Source organism: Tiliqua scincoides, chromosome 2 (assembly GCF_035046505.1).
Source record: "Tiliqua scincoides isolate rTilSci1 chromosome 2, rTilSci1.hap2, whole genome shotgun sequence".
Lineage (NCBI taxonomy): Eukaryota > Metazoa > Chordata > Lepidosauria > Squamata > Scincidae > Tiliqua > Tiliqua scincoides.
Window position 1 is genome coordinate 122,032,463 of NC_089822.1, and position 20,149 is coordinate 122,052,611.

The 20,149-nt window shown below is 46.6% G+C and overlaps 1 protein-coding gene across 2 annotated transcripts in view; it reads left to right on the forward strand.

Moving 5' to 3' along the window:
• Window positions 1-20,149, forward strand: part of HDAC7 (histone deacetylase 7) — a 207,080-nt gene that overhangs the window by 25,140 nt on the left and 161,791 nt on the right. The window contains exon 1 of one of the 2 annotated variants that reach the window (XM_066613848.1): window positions 17,214-17,242. The exons of the other annotated variant lie outside the window; for it this stretch is intronic. The gene's annotated coding sequence lies outside the window, so the exon portion shown is untranslated. Of the gene's footprint in view, window positions 1-17,213; window positions 17,243-20,149 lie in introns of those variants that run through there. 2 annotated transcript variants of the gene reach the window in all.

A 20,149-nucleotide genomic window follows, 5' to 3' on the forward strand; every position in this document is an offset into this window, starting at 1 on the left:
CGTTCCTTGTTTTTTTATGTGAGTTGCTGAAACTTTTCATCCAAATTTTGTGTCCAAGTTAACTTTTGATGAGGATCTTCTGAAATTAGTCAAGCAACCTTGTCATAATCCAGATTCTCAAAAGTATACAGTAATTGTGTTTGTTCACAGTACTTTGAATTGTATGTTTGCATTAAGTATTTCTTTTTCAATAGTAACCCACCCTTGGATTATTTGGGCTAACTTCTATTGCTGCTGTTGTTGAATTGTGCCTGTGCAGGTAGTGAAATTTATTTATTTATTTTCATTTGTTTAATTTATAAGCTGTTATGTATAAGAATGTCTCCAAGCAATGTACAATGCATTTTTTTAAAGGGTGACACCAATAATATATTGGGCAATTTAAAACTATTCGGCGATTAGAGTATTGCAAAGAAAATCCCTGCCTAGAACCCCCCCACCACCACCACCAGGACCAAGAACAGATAGGTCATCAGTAATAATTGCACTGGAATATTGGGAGGGATGAAGCCGTTCCAAACATTCAGGGAATGGAATTCTAGAACTTGGGTACTACTACTGGGAAGGCTCTGTCCCACATGCTTGAGAGATCGATCTCTGCAAGCACTGGCACATGGAGGAGAGTTCATCCTAAAGACCACAATGGATGGATGGATTCATATGGGTGTAGAAGGACCTCCAGATACGCTGGGTGCCAACCATTTACGAGAGATGTGTGCATGTGTGTCCCTTCACTGGCTTGTGCTGCAGCAACCATTTGATACTAAGCAGGTCTGGGTCTGGTTAGTGCTTGGATGGTAGATTGTCTAGGAGGCCCATATATACTGCTTGTTTCGCAATGGAAGGAAGGTAGGATATACATGTAATAAAGATGCTTTTTAAAGGTTGAGCAGTAATTTCTGAACTGATACAGTATAATGCTATGCTGTGAGAAAACTGCTGATGTGCTGTAATAAACACATTAATTTAAGATCCACAGTAGTTCTTTACAAGGGGAGTTGCCCGTTGCATCTCTATTTGAGTTATTACTTGATTCCTTCCATTGAGGAGGTACAGGCAAAATACTGAATCATGTAGAAACATAAGAGGGGGGCAGCTAATTCATACTCTAAAGGTAAACCCCTTCAGGTATGAACATGAAACAGCCTTTTGGTTTTAATTTAGGGGTAAAAAACACTATCTCTGGAGGTTACCAGAAGTTTGAGCAACACAGCACATGTAATCTGTCAAGTAGTATACACAGGGGCTGGAAGCAGTCATCTCCTCCCCAGTTCCCTGCTGCAAACTCTGCTCAACCTTTGCTCGTGTTGTTGTTACCCTGCTAAGCAGAATCTGGTGCCAGCTGTAAAAGAGAAACTGGCAAACTCCCAAGAGAGAAGGGAGAAGGGCAGCCCCGCTGTGCTCTCTCACACAAGGCGTGGGTGTTTGAGGGTTAAAAATAGACACCAGATTTTCAGTTAGCAAATGTGGAGGCGGGAAAACAGAGAGCTGTTTATCAGACTCAGCTCTTCCCCCTAGAGATGCAGAAATTAGTCAGATCAGAGGATAGCATAACTGTGTGCGTACGTGTTGTGTTTCAATCTTGGGACAGTGATATGCTACAGACGTTTCATTGTGTGCTTACCTTGTTAAGGCAAACATTTCAGGGGCAGACAAAATTTCACTGGGGGAGTGGGAATATGGTAAGTTCACCCCATTTCAGGATCCTGTGTGTTGCATTCTTAATTCTTAAACTCCAGCCCCCCACACACAAAAAACAACCAACATCACCACCAGATCTGACCAATGATGTTTTGAAGCCTAACCAAAAAATCTCCCACTAATTAACATGTCTTGGGCTGCAGTCCTAGACTTTCTTGGGAATAAGCCCCACTGAACACATTAGGGCTTTCTTTCAAGTAAACATGCATAGAATGCTGCTATTAACCCATGTTTGCCTGACCCATAGGTGTACACATGTGGTCCCTGCTGTGTATATGCAACATTAGGCAGAAATGGCTTTTAATTATAAGTAGTCATCATCATCATCTTCTAGGGCTGCAATCCTGAAAGTCTCACTGAATACAATGGAATTTACTTCTGAGTAAATGTATAAAGGATTGTAAAGTACAAATCTTATTGAAATAAGCAAATTGCAGTGGGGAGCCAGTGCAGTGTAGTGGTTATGCTGTTGAGTTTAGATTGTAGGGTTATGAGTTCAAATTCTGACTCGCCATAAAACTTACTAGGTGACTTGGCCTATCAGTGACAAGGGAGAATATATCTCTCTGGGAACTCTTTCTTGATTAGAGTGGTGACATTATCAGTAGAAGCATTTTTCAAGTGAATCAGGAGGCAAACTGGGAAATTTGCCTATTTATTGTTGGCTGTTATCTTTCCCAAGGACTACCTAAGAGACAGTGTGTAGCTCTTGTTACGTTAAAGCTACAACCCTATGCAATTTTACTTGGAATTAGGTCCTTTTAAACACAGTGGAACTTACTTCTGAGTAAATAAGCATAGGCTATCATGTAAATACATTTTTATAATTATCTAGGGTATTTTTAATCCCATTTTTCCATTTGTATGGTTGGTTGGCAACCTTCAGTCTTGAAAGACTATGGTATAAGCCTACAGCACCCGGTATTCCCAGGCAGTCTCCTATCCAAGTATTAACCAGGCCTGACCTTGCTTAGCTTCCAAGATCAGACATCTGCAGGGTAACAGTTGTATGCCCTTGCTTTAAAACTATTTCAACCCACTCCAGGAATTTGGGATGGAATGAGCTGAGTCTTTCAGTGGAGCATGATAAGATTCAAAGTAGTGATAAGTGCCTGGTGAAGAAAATGCTCTAATGGTGGTGATGGTTATGGTCTTAGGTTGTAATCATACACTTACCTGGGAGTAAGTGCAATTGAACACAGTGTGGCTTATTTCTGAATAGACATGAATAGGATTGTGCTGTTAATGAGTCTTGGACAAGTATGAAGCAGGGATGGGAAAAACCAAAGGGGCTTGACTCAAGTCGAGTCGACAATTCACTGTCCCCCACAACTCAACTCAAAAAAGAGTCATAACGGGGGCATTTTCTGAGTCTACGAGACACCCTTTAGTGACCCTAATGGACTTCAGTCAAGTCCCCCCCACCTTATAAAGCCTGCCGTGGAAAAAAAACAAAGCTGTTGCTGGGCTCTATGTGTGTGTCGGAGTTCTCTTTGAACACTCCCCTGCTGTCCTTGTCCCTCTGCAAACAGGGAGGAACTCAGTGAGAACTGGGACAGAAGCTGCGAGAGGGAGGAGGGTCATGAACAGCAACTGGAAGGCTTACCAGGATGACCCAATTCTTTGCAGCCCTACTCAGAAGTAGTCCCACTGTAGCCAGTAATTCAATGAGGCTCCCTCCCCCCATCAGCCATGCTGTGCAAAGCGTGATTGCTATGAACTCCCTCCACCCTTCGCTGCCTCCTCCAGCCAATTGTAAGGCAAGAACCCCCTTGGCTCCTCCTCCTGCTCTCCCTCAACCAATGAAAATGCCCATCCTTTGTCTAATGATCATCTCTTTCTTCCTTCCTATCAGAGATGGGGAAAATAGCTTTCTCATGCCTCCCTCCCCCTCCCTGGGCTTCTCCAGCTAATCATAAGGCAAGAACTGCCTTGGGCTCCTCCTTCTGACCTCCCTCAGCTAATGAACATATCAGAATGCCCATCCTTTGTCCAGTGATCATTGAACCAATGATCCTTCCTTCCTATCTGAGATCTGAAAAGAGAACCCAGTCCCATCTTCCCCCATTCATTATGAGGAAAGCATTAACCCTTCCCTGCCTCGTGGCTGGAACCTCCCTGCTGCTCATCTGGTTGGAATGCTGGCCCCACCAGGTTTTTCACATGGTGAAAACAGTAAGCAAGCACACCCAGACATGGGCAGACTCAAGTCAGCATGCATGGGGATGAGTGCCGAGTCAGGGGGGCCCTGATTTGAATCTTTGTCAGAGTCTTCCATGCATGTGACTCATGAGTCGTTGAGTCCCCCCAAATCACACATTTTTGTGACTCAAGTCCAAGTCACTTGAGTTCGTGACTTGAGTCCAAGTCACTGACTAGGGTTCCCAATCCTGGTATGAAAGGTGTTATGATGAGCCCTGGCACTTTATAATTTAGCACTATATCACTGTGGGTGTCTAACCTTCCTCACAGTGTTGCTGCAAGGATCAGAGGGCAGAAGGGAACATAAGAACAGCCCCACTGGATCAGGCCATGGGCCCATCTAGTCCAGCTTCCTGTATCTCACAGCCACCCACCAAATGCCCCAGGGGGCAACAAGAGACCTCATCCTGGTGCTCTCCCTTGCATCTGGCATTCTGACATAGCCCATTTCTAGAACCATGCATATCCCCCTCAGTTGTCTGAATGAAAAGTGGGATTAAAAGATCAGATGGGTGCTTGTAGGAAAACTTGCTGGTGGATGGCATCCCGCTGGTCTGATCTGTCTGTTACTTCCTTTGCTGCCTTTAATGACACCCCAGGCATTTCCAGAATCCTGAGGCAACTGTCTCAACTTCCTTTGTGTTGGTCAGACCGCCACTGCACCCAACCACATTTCATTAGAACAGAATTTAGTTGTGTATCTGGATATTATTGGCTTTTTTTACCTATGAAACTGAAAGGTGTGGTGGATACCCACACTGTCTTTTCTATTTAGGAAGCTGGGATTTTTAGTGGTTTCCTGCTCTGGTACCATTCTTTCCCAAGCGCTCTGTTTGGCACCCAGAGGTGCCAGGATTCAGTCTTGCCCAGAAGTTGTTCTCTCTGATCAAGAAGACCTTCCTTGGATGTATGGGGAGGGGGGTTGGTCACTTTGGGAGTGACTGGAACTGTTTTGTACATGTACAAAGGTACCCTCTTGTTGTTACTTTACATTATTCTGGGCTGAGCCCTGAGACTGAAATCAGGTTCTAGGGACACGGCTGAGTGAGCCTTGACTCAGACGGAACTGTAAGTCTACGTCTGAGACAGCCTGCCTGCCACTTCTGCCCTGCATCTTCCCCAGGCTGTTTTCCCCCAGCCAGGACTCCCAAGCATGTACTTGTGGAGGTGCAAGCAAAAGGAGCTGGGGAGGGGGAAATGGAGAATATAGGAGAAAAGTAGCAGGCAGGGAAGGAGTTAATCATTCCTCCACCTACTCTTTCTATCTTCTCCTCTACTTTTTATATGTTCAACAGATCTGTTGCCCATTTTTTTTCATTTGGGCCAGGTTTTCAGTGGGATTTGGCATGGGTCCAGCCATTTGTCTAATGGATGCGTTGCATGGTGGCTGTTGTCATCTGTTGGAAAGCTTTATTGCTTTATTTGCATAATTGGTAGCTATGCATATACTTAGCCCATGGGCGACTTTTCTATTCCATGTTGTAGCTGATGGCTATGACAAATGGGATAATGTATTTTTTTTTTAAAAACAAAGCCAGTCATTTCATCCATAGGGAATCCAGCCTGAAAAGGCTTTTGTCACCTGTGGCAATAAAAAAGAGCAGCAAGCTCAGGCTGTTTGCACATAATCACTAGCTTCAGGGAGCAGGGGAAATACCTTTCTAGCCTGGGAAGTGTGGGTGGGGTGATGCCAGATGTTGTGGAAGAGAAAGCTGAAGTGGATTGCTTCTCAGATTTGCATTGTTAGCTACCAGGGAACACAGAGCTTTGGGTTCAATGCAGCCTTAAACTGCTCCAGCAAAGGCAGGTCTTATGTTCTTTAAAATGCATGATTGTTGACGCACCCATGGGAGCTGTAACCATGTTTCTGTGAAACCAAAATGATTGCGGTTGTCAGATCAGTGTATTCCAACTGATGTACAGGCACTGAGTTTTAAGTTCTGGATGTCTGCACTGAGAAAAGCTATGAGCCTATATGGAACTTCCATATTCAGGAGCAGTGTATCTCCAAATACAAGTGGATGGGGGGGGGAGCAAACAGTGAGAGGTGGTTTTAGCCTTTTTGCCATGTTCATGGGCTTCTGGGTGAGGCTTTGGGGTGCTGGACAAGATCCAGCAGGCTCCTATTATCTTCCTATGCGCAAATTGTTTGATGATTTGAGCTCTCTGTTTATTCGGAGGCAAAGGTGGGATTTCAGTCATTTAAATAAATAATATTTGCCCTCTGGCCCATCGAAACTCCTGCGCTCACTGCAACGGTTGCCTGGACTTGTTCTCTGCTTAACCTCCCCCTTTCTGCAGCGGGAGGCTTCCTGTTTGACTCAACCAGCCTGCCGAAAAAGCCAGGGTCTATGTTTGTTCGCAACAACTGAATGGGGCTGTTAGTAATTAAAGCACACGGGGTTCCCAGAAAGTGGCTCAGACCGGATATCCTTCATCAAAATACCCTAGGCATCACTGCCTAAAAATAACTCCACCAGAACAGAAACTAAATAAACAAGAACTAGAGAGAGCGCCAGCAGCGTTAACTGGCTTCCTGGGACAGGGTGCGGCTTTCAGGGTGCTGCTGGCAAGACAGGGAGTGGGTTAACACTGCTGCATATGCTGACCAAAGGGACCCAAGGAATTCACTGCTCCTTTGCCTACTGACAAGAGGGTATGTGCAATTCTAGTGTGGAAGGAATGATTACATAACTAGGGGTGCAATCCTAACCCCTTATGTCAGTGCTTTCCAGCACTGACATAAGGGCAATGCAGTGAGGTAAGGGAACAAACATTCTCTTACTTTGAGGAGGCCTCCGTGAGTGACACCCAACTGCAGGATGCAGCACATGTCCCATTGGCACCGCTATGCCAGTGCTGGAAAGCACTGACATAAAGGGTTAGGATTGCACCCTAGGTTGTATCACTAGATGGGGGGGAGGGAAAGCCAGGAGGCATAGTGCTTAGAGTTGGGTCCTAGAGACCTGGCTCCAAATCTCTGCTCAGCCCCTGAGCTCATGGAGTAACCTTGAGCTTGTTGCTCTCTCAGCCCAAACTACTTTCCAGGGCTGGAGTTAGGATGACATGCATGTCACCTGGAAAAGGAAGCATGGATTATGCATAATTACCCAAGGGGCAAAACATCATATTGTGTGATCTGCAGTCTGTTTTATACTAACGGTGAAGACAAGTGTGATGTAAAAGACAGCATGCAGCCGGTCTTTCAGGTGCAGGGTGAACCTAACTTTGCAGATGAAATGACAGACAAGCAGGCTGGCAAATCAGTGCTGGCTCGACTGCATGTCCCACCCCTTCCCTGTGCTTCCCACAGGCTGGCTATCCTTACTTCTTTGTTTTTGTAAATGTTTTTGTAAATCCACAGATCCCTGCCACCTGGCAGCAAGACCGGCATTGCAACATGACAAGTAGCAGTAGGAGGCTTGGCTCGGCGCGCAGAGCTCCAGCATGCGCTTTTCGTATGCTCAGAAAAGCCCTCACATCCATTCTGAGCCTCTTACTGAAGCTTTTCTTTCCCCGTCTGGCCTCCCAATCTGGTAGTAACTGGCAATGACATCATTGTCCGTTACTTCTGGTGGTACTTCTAATCAGTGAACCATGCGAAGTGGTACAGTGGGGGACAAACGTTGAGAAATGCTGTCCTACCTAGCACATACCCTCAGTGCCGCTCCACATTCAGATATTGCAGGGGGAAGAAGCCTGGTAAACTATCTTCTCTTCTGGGGAAGCTTATCCGCCGATACTGGTTTTCCAGTTAAGCACCACAGACTGTTTGAAATGGTTTAGGGGGGAAAAAAACATTGCAATAGAAGGCAGTGCTCTGTTCTGTACCTTTCACAGATGCGCAGAGGACTCTCTTGCAGGGGCATCTTGCTGTGCAAGAGTGAGAAAAGCTACACCTGATGATGCCCTTTTTGCTATATTACTACTGAAGGTACCGGAGAAGTCCTCTGGTGTCTGGTCACCTAGATGTATCTGACTTGACTTTCGCTGCCTCTGTGGGCCCCTGTAGGTTTCTTGCCAATGTTGCAGATAATGAGAGAGAAGGCCTTTTCGACTCTGTTTGCTTCACTGCGTGCAGGTTGTCTGGACATGTACAGGACACCTGATAGTACTGAGACACCGAAGCCTGCAGTGGTGCCATTAGCTTAATTAACCTAAGAGCTGCCGTGACAGAGGCTGATAGCAGCATGCTTCCTGGACCTGGCTGGATCTGTCATGGATGCTACTATAGGTAAGAGACTCGTGAGGAAGGGGAATGGCAATCCCTAGAGGGGTTGTGAGAGAAGTGGAGGGATGGCAGTCAAGAAGGGAGGCGGCCTCCTCTTGTTTTTCCCTCCAGTTTTTCATACTGAACGTTGTAGGAGCTAAAACGTTCACAGTGGGGTAGAGAAAGGAAGAATGTGTGATTCATTTTGACTGCTTCTCCACTTGGGAATTGTGTGTGTGTGTGTGTGTGTGTGAAGAAGAGGAGAGAGCAGGCACTCTGCTTGGTCTGTAGAAGTTTAGGATGCTAAGTGCAGACCAATTCTTTTGGCATGTGCTTCTTTTTTAAACCTGCATTAAAAACAGTGTTGAGTGTACACCTTTGCAGTCATTATATCTAAATGCGCACACAGTTCTGGGTTGGGTTTGGCAGTGTTATTTTTTTCCTGGGCTTCACTCTGTGCCTTTAACAGTTACCTGACTGTTTCACATTAACTGAATGTTTCTTAGGTGTTGGTATTGGCAACCTTCAGTCTCGAAAGACTATGGTATCGCGCTCTGAAAGGTGGTTCTGGCACAGCGTCTAGTGTGGCTGAAAAGGCCAATCCGGGAGTGACAATCCCTTCCACATCGGGAGCAAGTGCAGTCTGTCCCTGGTCTGTCTCCCTGGCTATGGGCCTTCCTTCTTTGCCTCTTAGCCTCAGACTGTTGGCAAAGTGTCTCTTCAAACTGGGAAAGGCCATGCTGCACAGCCTGCCTCCAAGCGGGCCGCTCAGAGGCCAGGGTTTCCCACTTGTTGAGGTCCATCCCTAAGGCCTTCAGATCCCTCTTGCAGATGTCCTTGTATCGCAGCTGTGGTCTACCTGTAGGGCGCTTTCCTTGCACGAGTTCTCCATAGAGGAGATCCTTTGGGATCCGGCCATCATCCATTCTCACGACATGACCAAGCCAACACAGGCGTCTCTGTTTCAGCAGTGAATACATGCTAGGGATTCCAGCACGTTCCAGGACTGTGTTGTTTGGAACTTTGTCCTGCCAGGTGATGCCGAGGATGCGTCGGAGGCAGCGCATGTGGAAAGCGCTCAGTTTCCTCTCCTGTTGTGAGCGAAGAGTCCATGACTCGCTGCAGTACAGAAGTGTACTCAGGACGCAAGCTCTGTAGACCTGGATCTTGGTATGTTCCGTCAGCTTCTTGTTGGACCAGACTCTCTTTGTGAGTCTGGAAAACGTGGTAGCTGCTTTACCGATGCGCTTGTTTAGCTCGGTATCGAGAGAATGTGTGTCGGAGATCGTTGAGCCAAGGTACACAAAGTCATGGACAACCTCCAGTTCATGCTCAGAGATTGTAATGCAGGGAGGTGAGTCCACATCCTGAACCATGACCTGTGTTTTCTTCAGGCTGATTGTCAGTCCAAAATCTTGGCAGGCCTTGCTAAAACGATCCATGAGCTGCTGGAGATCTTTGGCAGAGTGGGTAGTGACAGCTGCATCGTCGGCAAAGAGGAAGTCGCGCAGACATTTCAGCTGGACTTTGGATTTTGCTCTCAGTCTGGAGAGGTTGAAGAGCTTTCCGTCTGATCTGGTCCGGAGATAGATGCCTTCTGTTGCAGTTCCAAAGGCCTGCTTCAGCAGGACAGCGAAGAAAATTCCAAACAAGGTTGGTGCAAGAACACAGCCCTGCTTCACTCCGCTTCGGATGTCAAAAGGGTCTGATGTGGAGCCATCGAAGACAACAGTGCCCTTCATGTCCTTGTGGAAAGATCTGATGATGCTGAGGAGCCTGGGTGGACATCCAATCTTGGGGAGAATCTTGAAGAGGCCGTCTCTGCTGACCAGGTCGAAAGCCTTTGTGAGATCTATGAAGGCTATAAAGAGTGGCTGTCGTTGTTCCCTGCATTTCTCCTGCAGTTGTCTAAGGGAGAATACCATATCAGTGGTGGACCTGTTGGCTCGGAATCCACACTGCGATTCTGGATAGACGCTCTCTGCAAGTACCTGGAGCCTCTTTAGTACAACTCGGGCAAACAGCTTTCCTACAACGCTAAGGAGAGAGATGCCGCGGTAGTTGTTGCAGTCACCCCTGTCACCTTTGTTCTTGTACAGCGTGATGATGTTTGCATCCCTCATGTCTTGAGGTACTCCACCTTCTCTCCAGCAGAGACAGAGGATTTCATGCAGCTCAGTGACGATGATCTCTTTGCAGCATTTTAGGACTTCAGCAGGGATGCTGTCTTTTCCAGGTGCCTTGCCAAAGGCAAGGGAGTCCAGGGCCACGTGAAGTTCTTCTAGGGTTGGTTCACTGTCAAGCTCTTCCAGCACAGGCAGGCACTCAATGTTGTTCAGTGCTTCTTCGGTGACTACATTTTCTCTGGAATATAGCTCAGAGTAGTGCTGCACCCAGCGTTCCATCTGCTGCGCCCGATCCTGGATGACCTCGCCTGTGGCAGACTTCAGAGGGGCAATTTTCTTCTGTGTTGGACCTAGGGCCTGCTTGATACCATCATACATCCCCTTGATGTTGCCCGTGTCAGCTGCTATCTGTATCTCAGAACAGAGCTGGAGCCAGTAGTCGTTAGCACATCTCCTGGCAGTCTGTTGGACTTTGCTGCGAGCAGTTCGGAGGACCTGCAGGTTGCGCTCACTGGGACAGGCCTTGTATGCTGCTTGAGCTCTCCTCTTGTTCTCTGCTTAACTTCCCCCTTTCTGCAGCGGGAGGCTTCCTGTTTGACTCAACCAGCCTGCCGAAAAAGCCAGGGTGTACACTTGGCTTTTCTTAGGTGTACACTTGGGCTTTGAAGACCTCACTTAAAAAATGTGAGATGTAGATGTGACAGACTTGTATAGAAAACCAGGTTCACTTATCAGAGAGTCAGGCTTGACTGTGGCTATCTAATGAAAGGTACACTCAGTGACAGACTGGATTTGTTGGTGTATAATGTGTGAAACAGCCTGTGCCATGCATGTCAGATGAAGCTCTTTCTGTCACTTTATTTCCATGCCAGAATAAGCCTCATCTGCTTCATGTCTGTGTGTCAGTCTCCTTTTTAAGGAATAACAGTAAGGGTAATTTTAAAAAAATGGCAGGATTTATTTATTTATTAATTTATATTCCGCCTTTCTCTCCGAAAGGCACCCAGATTTATGGTTGAGGGCAGAGATTTTTTGTTGGTGATGGTGGTGATTGCTAGCTACTGTGTTTGGCAGGATTGGGGATTTCATACAGAGGGCCAAAGTTAGCATTCATGGTGCTTGCTGGGGGCCGGAAGTGTCATTATTAAGCTGAAAGTGACATCGTTCAGCAGATAATGGCCAGAAATAAGATTTGTTCTCACATAGAAACTCATTAGATGCAAATGACCAAAGAGAAAATGTGCAAACTTATTCATATTTTCAAGATATGAGAGAGCCCAGTTATCACGCTGGGAGAACCCAATTATAACAGGTGTCATATAAATAGCTTCCAGGTGCTGCATTCATCCCTCAGGCCTTATGTTTGACATCCCTGGGCTAGACAATTCAGGTTTGAAATCAGCTTAAGTGTGCAGTGCATACATGCCATAAACCAGAGGTTCCCAAACTCTTCCAAGGAAGTTTGGAACCTCATAATTAGTGGTGGGGGGCGGGGCAGGAGCAGGGGGTGTGGCCCTGAAAGCACTGCAGCAATCGCAGCACCGCAGGGACCCAGGGACATTCTAACGTACTTGGGGAGCTCCTGAAGCCTCCATGAGGGTCCTGGAGGCTTGCAGCCCCCTCTACCCCCTCTGTGCTGCTGCCCTGAGTGCTGATTTCTGATTGGAGCTCAGGGCAGCCCAATCCTATGCTTGTCTACTCAGCAGTGAGTCCCATTGTATTCATTGGGGCTTAGGTTTTGGGGGCTCAGTTTATGATATGTGAAAAATGTGGTTCCCAGAAAAATGTATACTGTATGTTGAAGCTGAGATTTCAAAAATTCTCTTTAGGATATTCCATTGGTGGAGAGATACTGCACAGGAATCGGGCCACTATCATACTGTCAGAACCAACTCTAACAGCCCAATCCTATTCTCTCCCCCCCCCCCCATTGCAGTGGCGCCAAAATGGCTACTTGCAGGGGGGGCAGTTGTGGAGGTCCACCTGGGTAACAGAACAATAGCTTCCTTTCCTGGGAGTAAGCTTCTGTGGCATGGGGGGGTCTACTAGGACCTGCACTAGCTAAATCGCTGGCATAGTCTGTGTTGACTCATGCCTTGAGATCAGGAAGGGGGTTAGGATTCGGCAGCCACTGCTGCTGCTGAACCCGTCCCCTTCCCAAACCCAATCTGCCCCTTCCCACCCATTCTCCACTTCCCCCTTTCTACCCTCCTCCACCACTCCCACCTCACCTGCTGAATTATCTGCTCTGGCAGGTGGTGGGAGAGCTGATGACAGGGGCAGGAAAGCTCTGGCCTTCCCACTAGCATCCCCAGCAGTGTGCTACTAAGCTCATTTCCAGAGCGCCTTTTATGACAGTGCTGACTGCTTTCCAGCAGTTGGCACCAACAAAACAATGATGTGCAACAATGATGGCCGATGAGAATAGGATTGGGCCAAAAGCCTACCGTATGCACACTTACTTGAGAGTCATCCGGTACCCAAATTACAGAGGGCCTGCTTGACTACAGGGGAATCATGGGTTGAAGCTGGGGGATTTCATGAAGGGCTTTCTTGACCTTTTCCTCCATAATTTGATTACTGGAGTGAATGCCACTGAATGCACTGGACTTACTTCTGAATAACAGGTGTAGGTTTGGGAATGGTCATCTTCCTCTTGAATTTTCAGGTGCTGGCAGACGTGTGCTTTGAGGTTTCAGAGCCAACTGCAAAAGTACTATTCTTGTTCCCCAAGATCTGCCACCACATGAGACTACAGTAGTTTTATTGATTTAGGGCACAATCCTAACCAGGTCCACTCAGAAGTAAGTCCTGTTTCGTTCAGTGGGGTTTGCTCTCAGGAAAGTGTGGTTAGGATTGCAACCTTATTGATTTATCATTGATTTATTTTGTTAGGTAAACCGCTTTGTGAACTGCTCTTGTTGGAAAGTTGTATAATAATAACAATCTAGCAAAGGTCTACATGGAGCACATGGGGAGGGATCGCCCTGTAGCTTAGTGGTAGAGCACCGTTTTTGCACGTTGAAGATCCTAGTATTAATTTCTGGTATCTCCAGGTTGGGGTGGGGAGGACCGCTGGGTCTGAAACCCTGGAGAGGCACTACCAAGTCAGTGTAGATGAATTACAGATGAACAAATAAATCCTCAGAATAAGGCAGTTTTCTTTGTTCCGCTTTGGAAATAAGTCCACAAGAGTAACTCACTACAATTTTAACCACCTAATCTGTCTATGTATTATCTGTATTGAGTAATTTGTAGCACATTCGGTGGCCTAAGGGGGGGGTGTCAAGCTCTCTTCCAGTTTGCAAACTCTTGCTGTGCAGTGATTGCTACTCACTACAGGGAACTCAGGCAAATAGCTACTCATAAGCCTGCATATTTTCAGAGATCCAGCATGGGCCATTTTGTTGGCAAGCCAGTGCCAAACCTTAACAAAATTATTTTTTGAAAGCCAGCTAAATTGTGCTTGAGAGAACCAGCAACTGAGGAATCAGCAGCCTGGTTGGGTGCTGTCATTCTGAAACCAGCCTTGGAAATTATACTGGCTTTCACAGTGCAGAAAGTAGACCACATGAGAGGACAATATGAGATGTACAGGGTGGTAAACCCCCTCAGGGAGACAGACAGGGTGCAGGGCAGATGATTCAAATGTTGCTGCCGCTGTCAAGCGTATGGGCACCAGGAGCAGAAATAACACTACCCTAAGCTAAGTTTCTGTTTCCCCATTTACCTAAAGTGCCTGTCAGCAGACACTGCCAGACTTGACTTGGTTGGTCTGACTTGGTTGGTCTGTGGAACTCCTTGCCACAGGATGTGGTGACGGCATCTGGCCTGGACGCCTTTAAAAAGGGATTGGATAAGTTTCTGGAGGAAAAATCCATTACGGGGTACAAGCCATGATGTGTATGCGCAACCTCCTGATTTTAGAAATGGGCTATGTCAGATGCTGGGGAGGGCACCAGGATGAGGTCTCTTGTTATCTGGTGTGCTCCCTGGGGCATTTGGTGGGCCGCTGTGAGATACAGGAAGCTGGACTAGATGGGCCTATGCCTGATAATAATAATAAAATAATAAAACTTTATTTATATCCCACCCTTCTCCCTAAAAGCGTCCCAGATGATCCATTGGGGCTGTTCTTATGCTCTTGACCTATAGCCCTTATACACACGGTTCCTTGATTGCTGTTATATACTCCAGCTGTCCTTGTTACTCAGGGACACTCTGTTTTTCTGGTCCTTTTCCTCTGTAAATTCTTATTCCTATTTTACCTGGAGCGGGGTTGAGATTTGGGGGGGGGGGTGCTTCCACAAACTTCCTCACAAATATGCATCAGACCCAATTGAGGGCAGGCTGTTGACTAACCAAATGTATTTGTTTAAATTTCTCATCCCTGTACACCATGTTGCGCCTTCCCCAAATTTCTGCACAAGAAGAAGGCTTGGAACATGTCCTGAAACCCAAGATATAGTTGATGCAAAGAAAATTTGGCCCTGTAATCTGTCTGCATGAGAGAGGCTGCCTGAGAAATATATGTAAACTCTCCTCAGAGGAAAAACAACAAAATAAAGTAGTGATATTTATATGTTTTACATTTTTATCCCACTCTTCCTCCACAGAACTTGGGGCACATGCACTTACTGTGCATGGTTCTCTCCCCATCCATTTGAGTGCCACAATTACCTTGCAAAGTAAGTTAGTTTGAAAGATAGTGATGCACTGAGGGTCATCCACTGAGCTTCATTTCTACATGGAGATTTCTACATGGAGATTTGAACCCGGGGCCTCCTATCTACCACTCTCTCATCCTAGTCTGATGACAGCTATTACGTACATCGCATTGCCCCTCAACACTTTTTAAAGGACGCTCTTGCATCTAGTCAGCATAAACCTGAGTGCTGTGCTGTAGGCCTGCCTCAGTGGCCTCTAACCAGTATCCTAGCATCGATTGTGACATGACAGTGAAACAGATACAGAGTTGGCAGTGGGAGTGACTTCATGTGGACAAGGGGTAGGTGAGATAGAAATATCTCACTTTTCCCCTGTCTATGCATTTCCCTTGGAAATCCTCTCTGCTTTATTTTCCTGGCTTGGACCTACTGTAAGGAAGGCACTTTATGGAGAAGGAACATAAAGAGATTCTTGCTAGATCAGGCCAGAGGCCCATCTAGGCCAGCATCTTGCTTCCCACGGTTGCACACCAAGTGCTTCTGGGAAGCCTACAGACAGGAGATGAAAGCAAAAGCCTTCTCCTGTCATTGCTTGCTCCACATTTCCTGCTCCCTCAGCTTCCTCCTTTAAAAGAGCCCGGAGGAAGAAGAAGCCACAGGAGAAGGCAGGTGGGCAGATTTGCTGTGCTCCAGGAGTTGGAATGCAACGATCCTTCCCACTGTTCTAGCTCCTTCCTCTGCGTAGGCTCTTGAAGCCAAACAGGAAATGCTGAGCACACTCTGATTGCTCTCAGCATCAGTGTTGCCTTTAAGCTGTGTAGCCACCTGACCTCACAGCTCAAACCCCTGGGAAACCCACATAGCTTGGCAATCCCTGAAGTCATGTGTCTAGAAATGTCACTGGGCTGTGGTGCAGCCGTTGAAAGGGTCTGCACAGCCACGCAGACCCTTAGAAGAATTTGCTCAGCACTCTCTCCATTCCCTGCCTTGATTCAAGAGCCTGCTGGAGGAAGGGGCAAGATCTCTCTTTCCTTCTCATGGACGTTTTAAACAAAGTAGGAAATGTTGAGCATGCGGAGAGCGATCTCAGCATGCTCTATATTTTCTGCCTTAATTCAAGGAGGAAGGTGTGGGGAGCTGGAAGAGCAGTTGTGCAAGGAGGGGGTAACGATACTGCTTGGCTTTCTTAGACCAGGGCATTCTTGTCTTGTCTGCCACTTCTCTAAATCCTTCAGCATGATTCATGTTGTGTAGAGTGTGCCATTATTGTGTTTCATTAGACCCCTATTATAGTAAGGGTGGGAGAAAGTAAAATAGGTTTGGGAAGGCAAGTGCATAGGCTGGCGTTTTAGCTGTTGCACAGTAACCAGATGCTACAGGAATGGTAGCTCAAGCCCTGAGAGGTTGGGACTGCATCTTCAGTTTTGAGGAAGACTTCAGAAGATGCCATGCAGTAAACTAATGGTCTCCTAATTTTTTTGAGAGAGAGAGGGCTTAATTGGTCAATGATGGCAGTGACTCCATTGCGCCCCCCCTCCCCCACGATGACACTGATGAAAAATTTGGTTCTGAGCATTGTGTGTGCGCATGAAGGGGGTGGCAGCCAGGCTCAGTCTTCTCAGGGGACCTGAAGGCAGGTGAGCAGTGTGCTTGTCTGAGATGCGGAGGCCCTAATAGCTGCCCCAGGATGCCATGAGCTGATGCTGGGCCTGGTCCACAGGACTGTGAGTTCATCAACGTATTTCCATTGTCTTGGGATTTGTGGGGTTGTGAAGGGTTTACTAATGCTTTACTGGCCTTGCTTTTTGATGGCCCTGCCACAGAAAAAAGTGGCATGTGACTTTTTCCCAGCACAGAAATCAAGTGATAGGGAAAGGTCCCTCTAACATTTCTGCATGTCTGGCTGCTGTCAAAGTCTAAATACACACACCCCTCCTGTGCAGTGCTAGGTTAGCTGACCGTAGCAGGCAGTGAGACTAGAACCAACTGAGAGGATGCTGTTAGTATTTTCCAAAGCCTCCACTCTGCTCTTTTTCACCTGTTGATCTGGTTGCTAGAGAAAGTTGGGACTCTCTCGATGTGTTTGGTAGTATGTGGCAAGCAGCCAATGAAATGATCCGCATCGCTCAGGAAATTGACTTGCGTCAAACCCACCCTCTGCCTGAGACAGCTGGCTGTGCAGCTCTGTTAGCTCTTGGCAGGTTTCTGTTTGATTTGCTTTTCCTTGTTAAACAGAGAGGAAGATGAAACAGTGAGGCAGAGAAAGGCCCCTGTGATATTGACAGATGGATGTCTTTCCAAAAACTGGGCAGACGGTGCTTGGGACAAGTTCAGAGGTAATCTTGGGCATTTACTTGGTCGTCTTTTGATCTTCCTATCTGCATGTTGATTGAAAAGCAAAGTTACAAGCGGTAACCCATGTAATTTCCCAGGAATGGTTCCAAACTTTGAGTGCTAGACAGGCAGCCCACTCCTATCCCCACCAGCCTGTGCAATGTAATGGTGCAAATGGAACGTGCACTGCTTGCTATTGTATGTATGTGCCTGGGTGTGCTGGTGATCAGATGGCCCAGGGGAAGTAAGTAAAAATAATTTTTACTTACCTCCCCATAAGCCATCTGGCGGCCAATGAGTCTTCCCGGACCTATGCTGGCTATTTCAGTGGTGTAAGCGTGAGGAGCCTCAGGAGGCATGGTTGGTTGGTAACCTTCAGTCTCGAAAGACTATGGTATAAGCTTACAGCACCCGGTATTCCCAGGCGGTCTCCCATCCAAGTACTAACCAGCCTGACCCTGCTTAGCTTCCGAGATCAGACGAGATCAGGCATGTGCAGGGTAACAGTTGCTGGGTTTGGAAAAGAGGGGATAGATTTTGGCATGTGGCACTCTTGCCCCTAGTTCTGCCCATTCCCTTCCCCCCAAACGGCCCCTGTTGTCCCCTTTCCTGATCCAGTATGGGCTGGGTGAGCTGGTGACATGAGTGCAGGGCCTCTGGCTGTTCGTGCTGGCGTCTTTGAAGTAGATGGCAGAGGTGCAGCTTTTGCAGCACCGAACCAGGACTTGAAGGGAGCAGATCCAGAGATCCTCTGCTGTAGGCCTAAATAGGATTGGGCCATTAGAGTTCTGTTGATGGAAAACTGGTACCTGGAAGCAGTAAATGCAGGTTCAGTTATTCATATGTTTTGTATGTTTTAACATTGAGGAGCATTTCAACCAGTGATCTCATGAGTGCCATAGAACACTCTGAGGTCCTTTGTTTGAGGGCCAGCCTGCAGGTTTGCCAGCAGATACGGTTCTCGGATCCAGGTCTTTGCCAAACAGCTGCTAAGCAGGATGAAACATGGCTGTTATTTGCAGTGGGAAAGTGGCGGGAGAGGAAGGGCTGCTGAATCCTTCTCCCACTCATTGCTTTTCCTTAAAAGTCCTCTCCTCCCAACAGCCTTTTTCTGGAAGAAAAAATAAATAAAAATAAATCAGAAATGCACCTGGAACTCCTGCTGGAGGAAGGCAGGAGTTGTAGTAGTAGGTGGGAGTAGGGGGTGTAGGGGAAGAGTGCTGGGTAAGAGAATCTCCCTCCTGCCTGCAATTTCTCTGCAAATAGCTTCTTATATAGCAGCAGTATGGTGCAATAGAGTGCACTGTGCTCCCTCTGCCAGTAGGGAGTGCCCTTCTTCCATAACACAGGCCAGCACACATTTTGCTTCCTTAAACATTACACCAATTCCTGGGTATATTTGGGGTGCTGATTCCAAAAATGGCATCCGTTTTGCCCTGTCGCGTCTAGTTTTGGAGACACGGCATAAGCCTCTTTAGTGAATGGTTCAAGCAGCTTCCTCATGAGGAAGCCTACACCTCATGAGGAAGCTGCTTGAGCCATTCACTAATGAGGCTATACTATATCTCCAAAACTAGACGTGATAGGGCAAAACAGATGCCTTTTTTTTTGTTTTGAATCGGCACCCCAAATTCATATCAAACCACCACAAAGTTTGGGAAAAACTTTTCTGAGTTTTGTAGGCCTGTGTAATCAGTATTAATTGCCAAGCTAGGCCAGCATGGGGAAAATTTCTTGAGATACAGTGGAGAGATAAATGTGGGCTAAATTCAGAAAGACCTGCAAAATTGATAGTGGGGGGGGGGGGGGTTGGAGTGCCCAATTAACACATTTGGCCTTGAGTTCGCCTAATCAAGGTTGTCTTTCAGCAATGTCAGGCTTGCCTGTGAAGCAACTTGAAATTATCAACAGGGAACAGGTTCCAGAGGCGGATGCCATTTTCTTTATTCTCTTTTATGTACTTTTTTTTTTAAAGGAAGCAGGGATCATTTTATTTTTCCTCTCGCTTGTAAAAAGATTGAAAGTTGACCTTGTCTCTCAGACCTTGTTAGCCCTTTCTCTAGGTATCACCATTCCCACTTCTCATGCCAGTCTCACTCTGGCCTTAGTCTACTCATGCCATGCAAGGAGATGGGAGTGAGGTGATCAAAAGGGTGTGCCACTTTAGGCTGTGGGCAGGCAGGCAGGCAGAGTTTCTGAATGTTTCTGTGCATCCTGAAAAACCTTCCTGCAAAGACAGTGCCTGCACAGCAAGAAATGGACCTAGTACCCCTTGCTGTAACTACATTTTTTATTTATATGCAGGGAGTTTTATTTTATCTGGGTGAGCATCGGACAAAATGGTGCGCACACTCACAATGTTCCCTTGCTTCCTCAGGGCCCTTTAAGTAAGCCTTGTCTTCTTTGGCTTTCCCTGCCGTACCCAGGCGGTCACTGTTTCTTTGCAAAGATTGTGCAATTGCACGCAGCCCTGTAAATTCCTGTCTCGGATTTTGAATGTTACTTCAGTGAAACCCAGGATCAGTTTATATAAGGAGCAAACAAACTCTGACAAGCAACAGTTGCTGCTCCTAAGTTGGTAGTTCTGGCCCATTCTCAGAAGCAACCCTTTGGATGAAAATGAAGTGTCATTTGCTATTGACGTTTGGCTTCTCTGAATGAAGGATGCAGAATGGATGATGTGAGCTATTTCATTTCAATGAGTCAAGCCATTGTTTAAAGGCCAACGTGCATGCCAAGCTATTCTGCCATTCCGTTTGTTAACCTGAGACCCTGTGGCTGTTTGATTCACTTGGTGCAACCTAGATAACTTAATAAATAGAAATATTTATTATTAATAAATAATAATAAATAGAAGTTTATTTAATAAATAGAAACTTAACTTAATAGAAATAAAGGATGTATCTTGA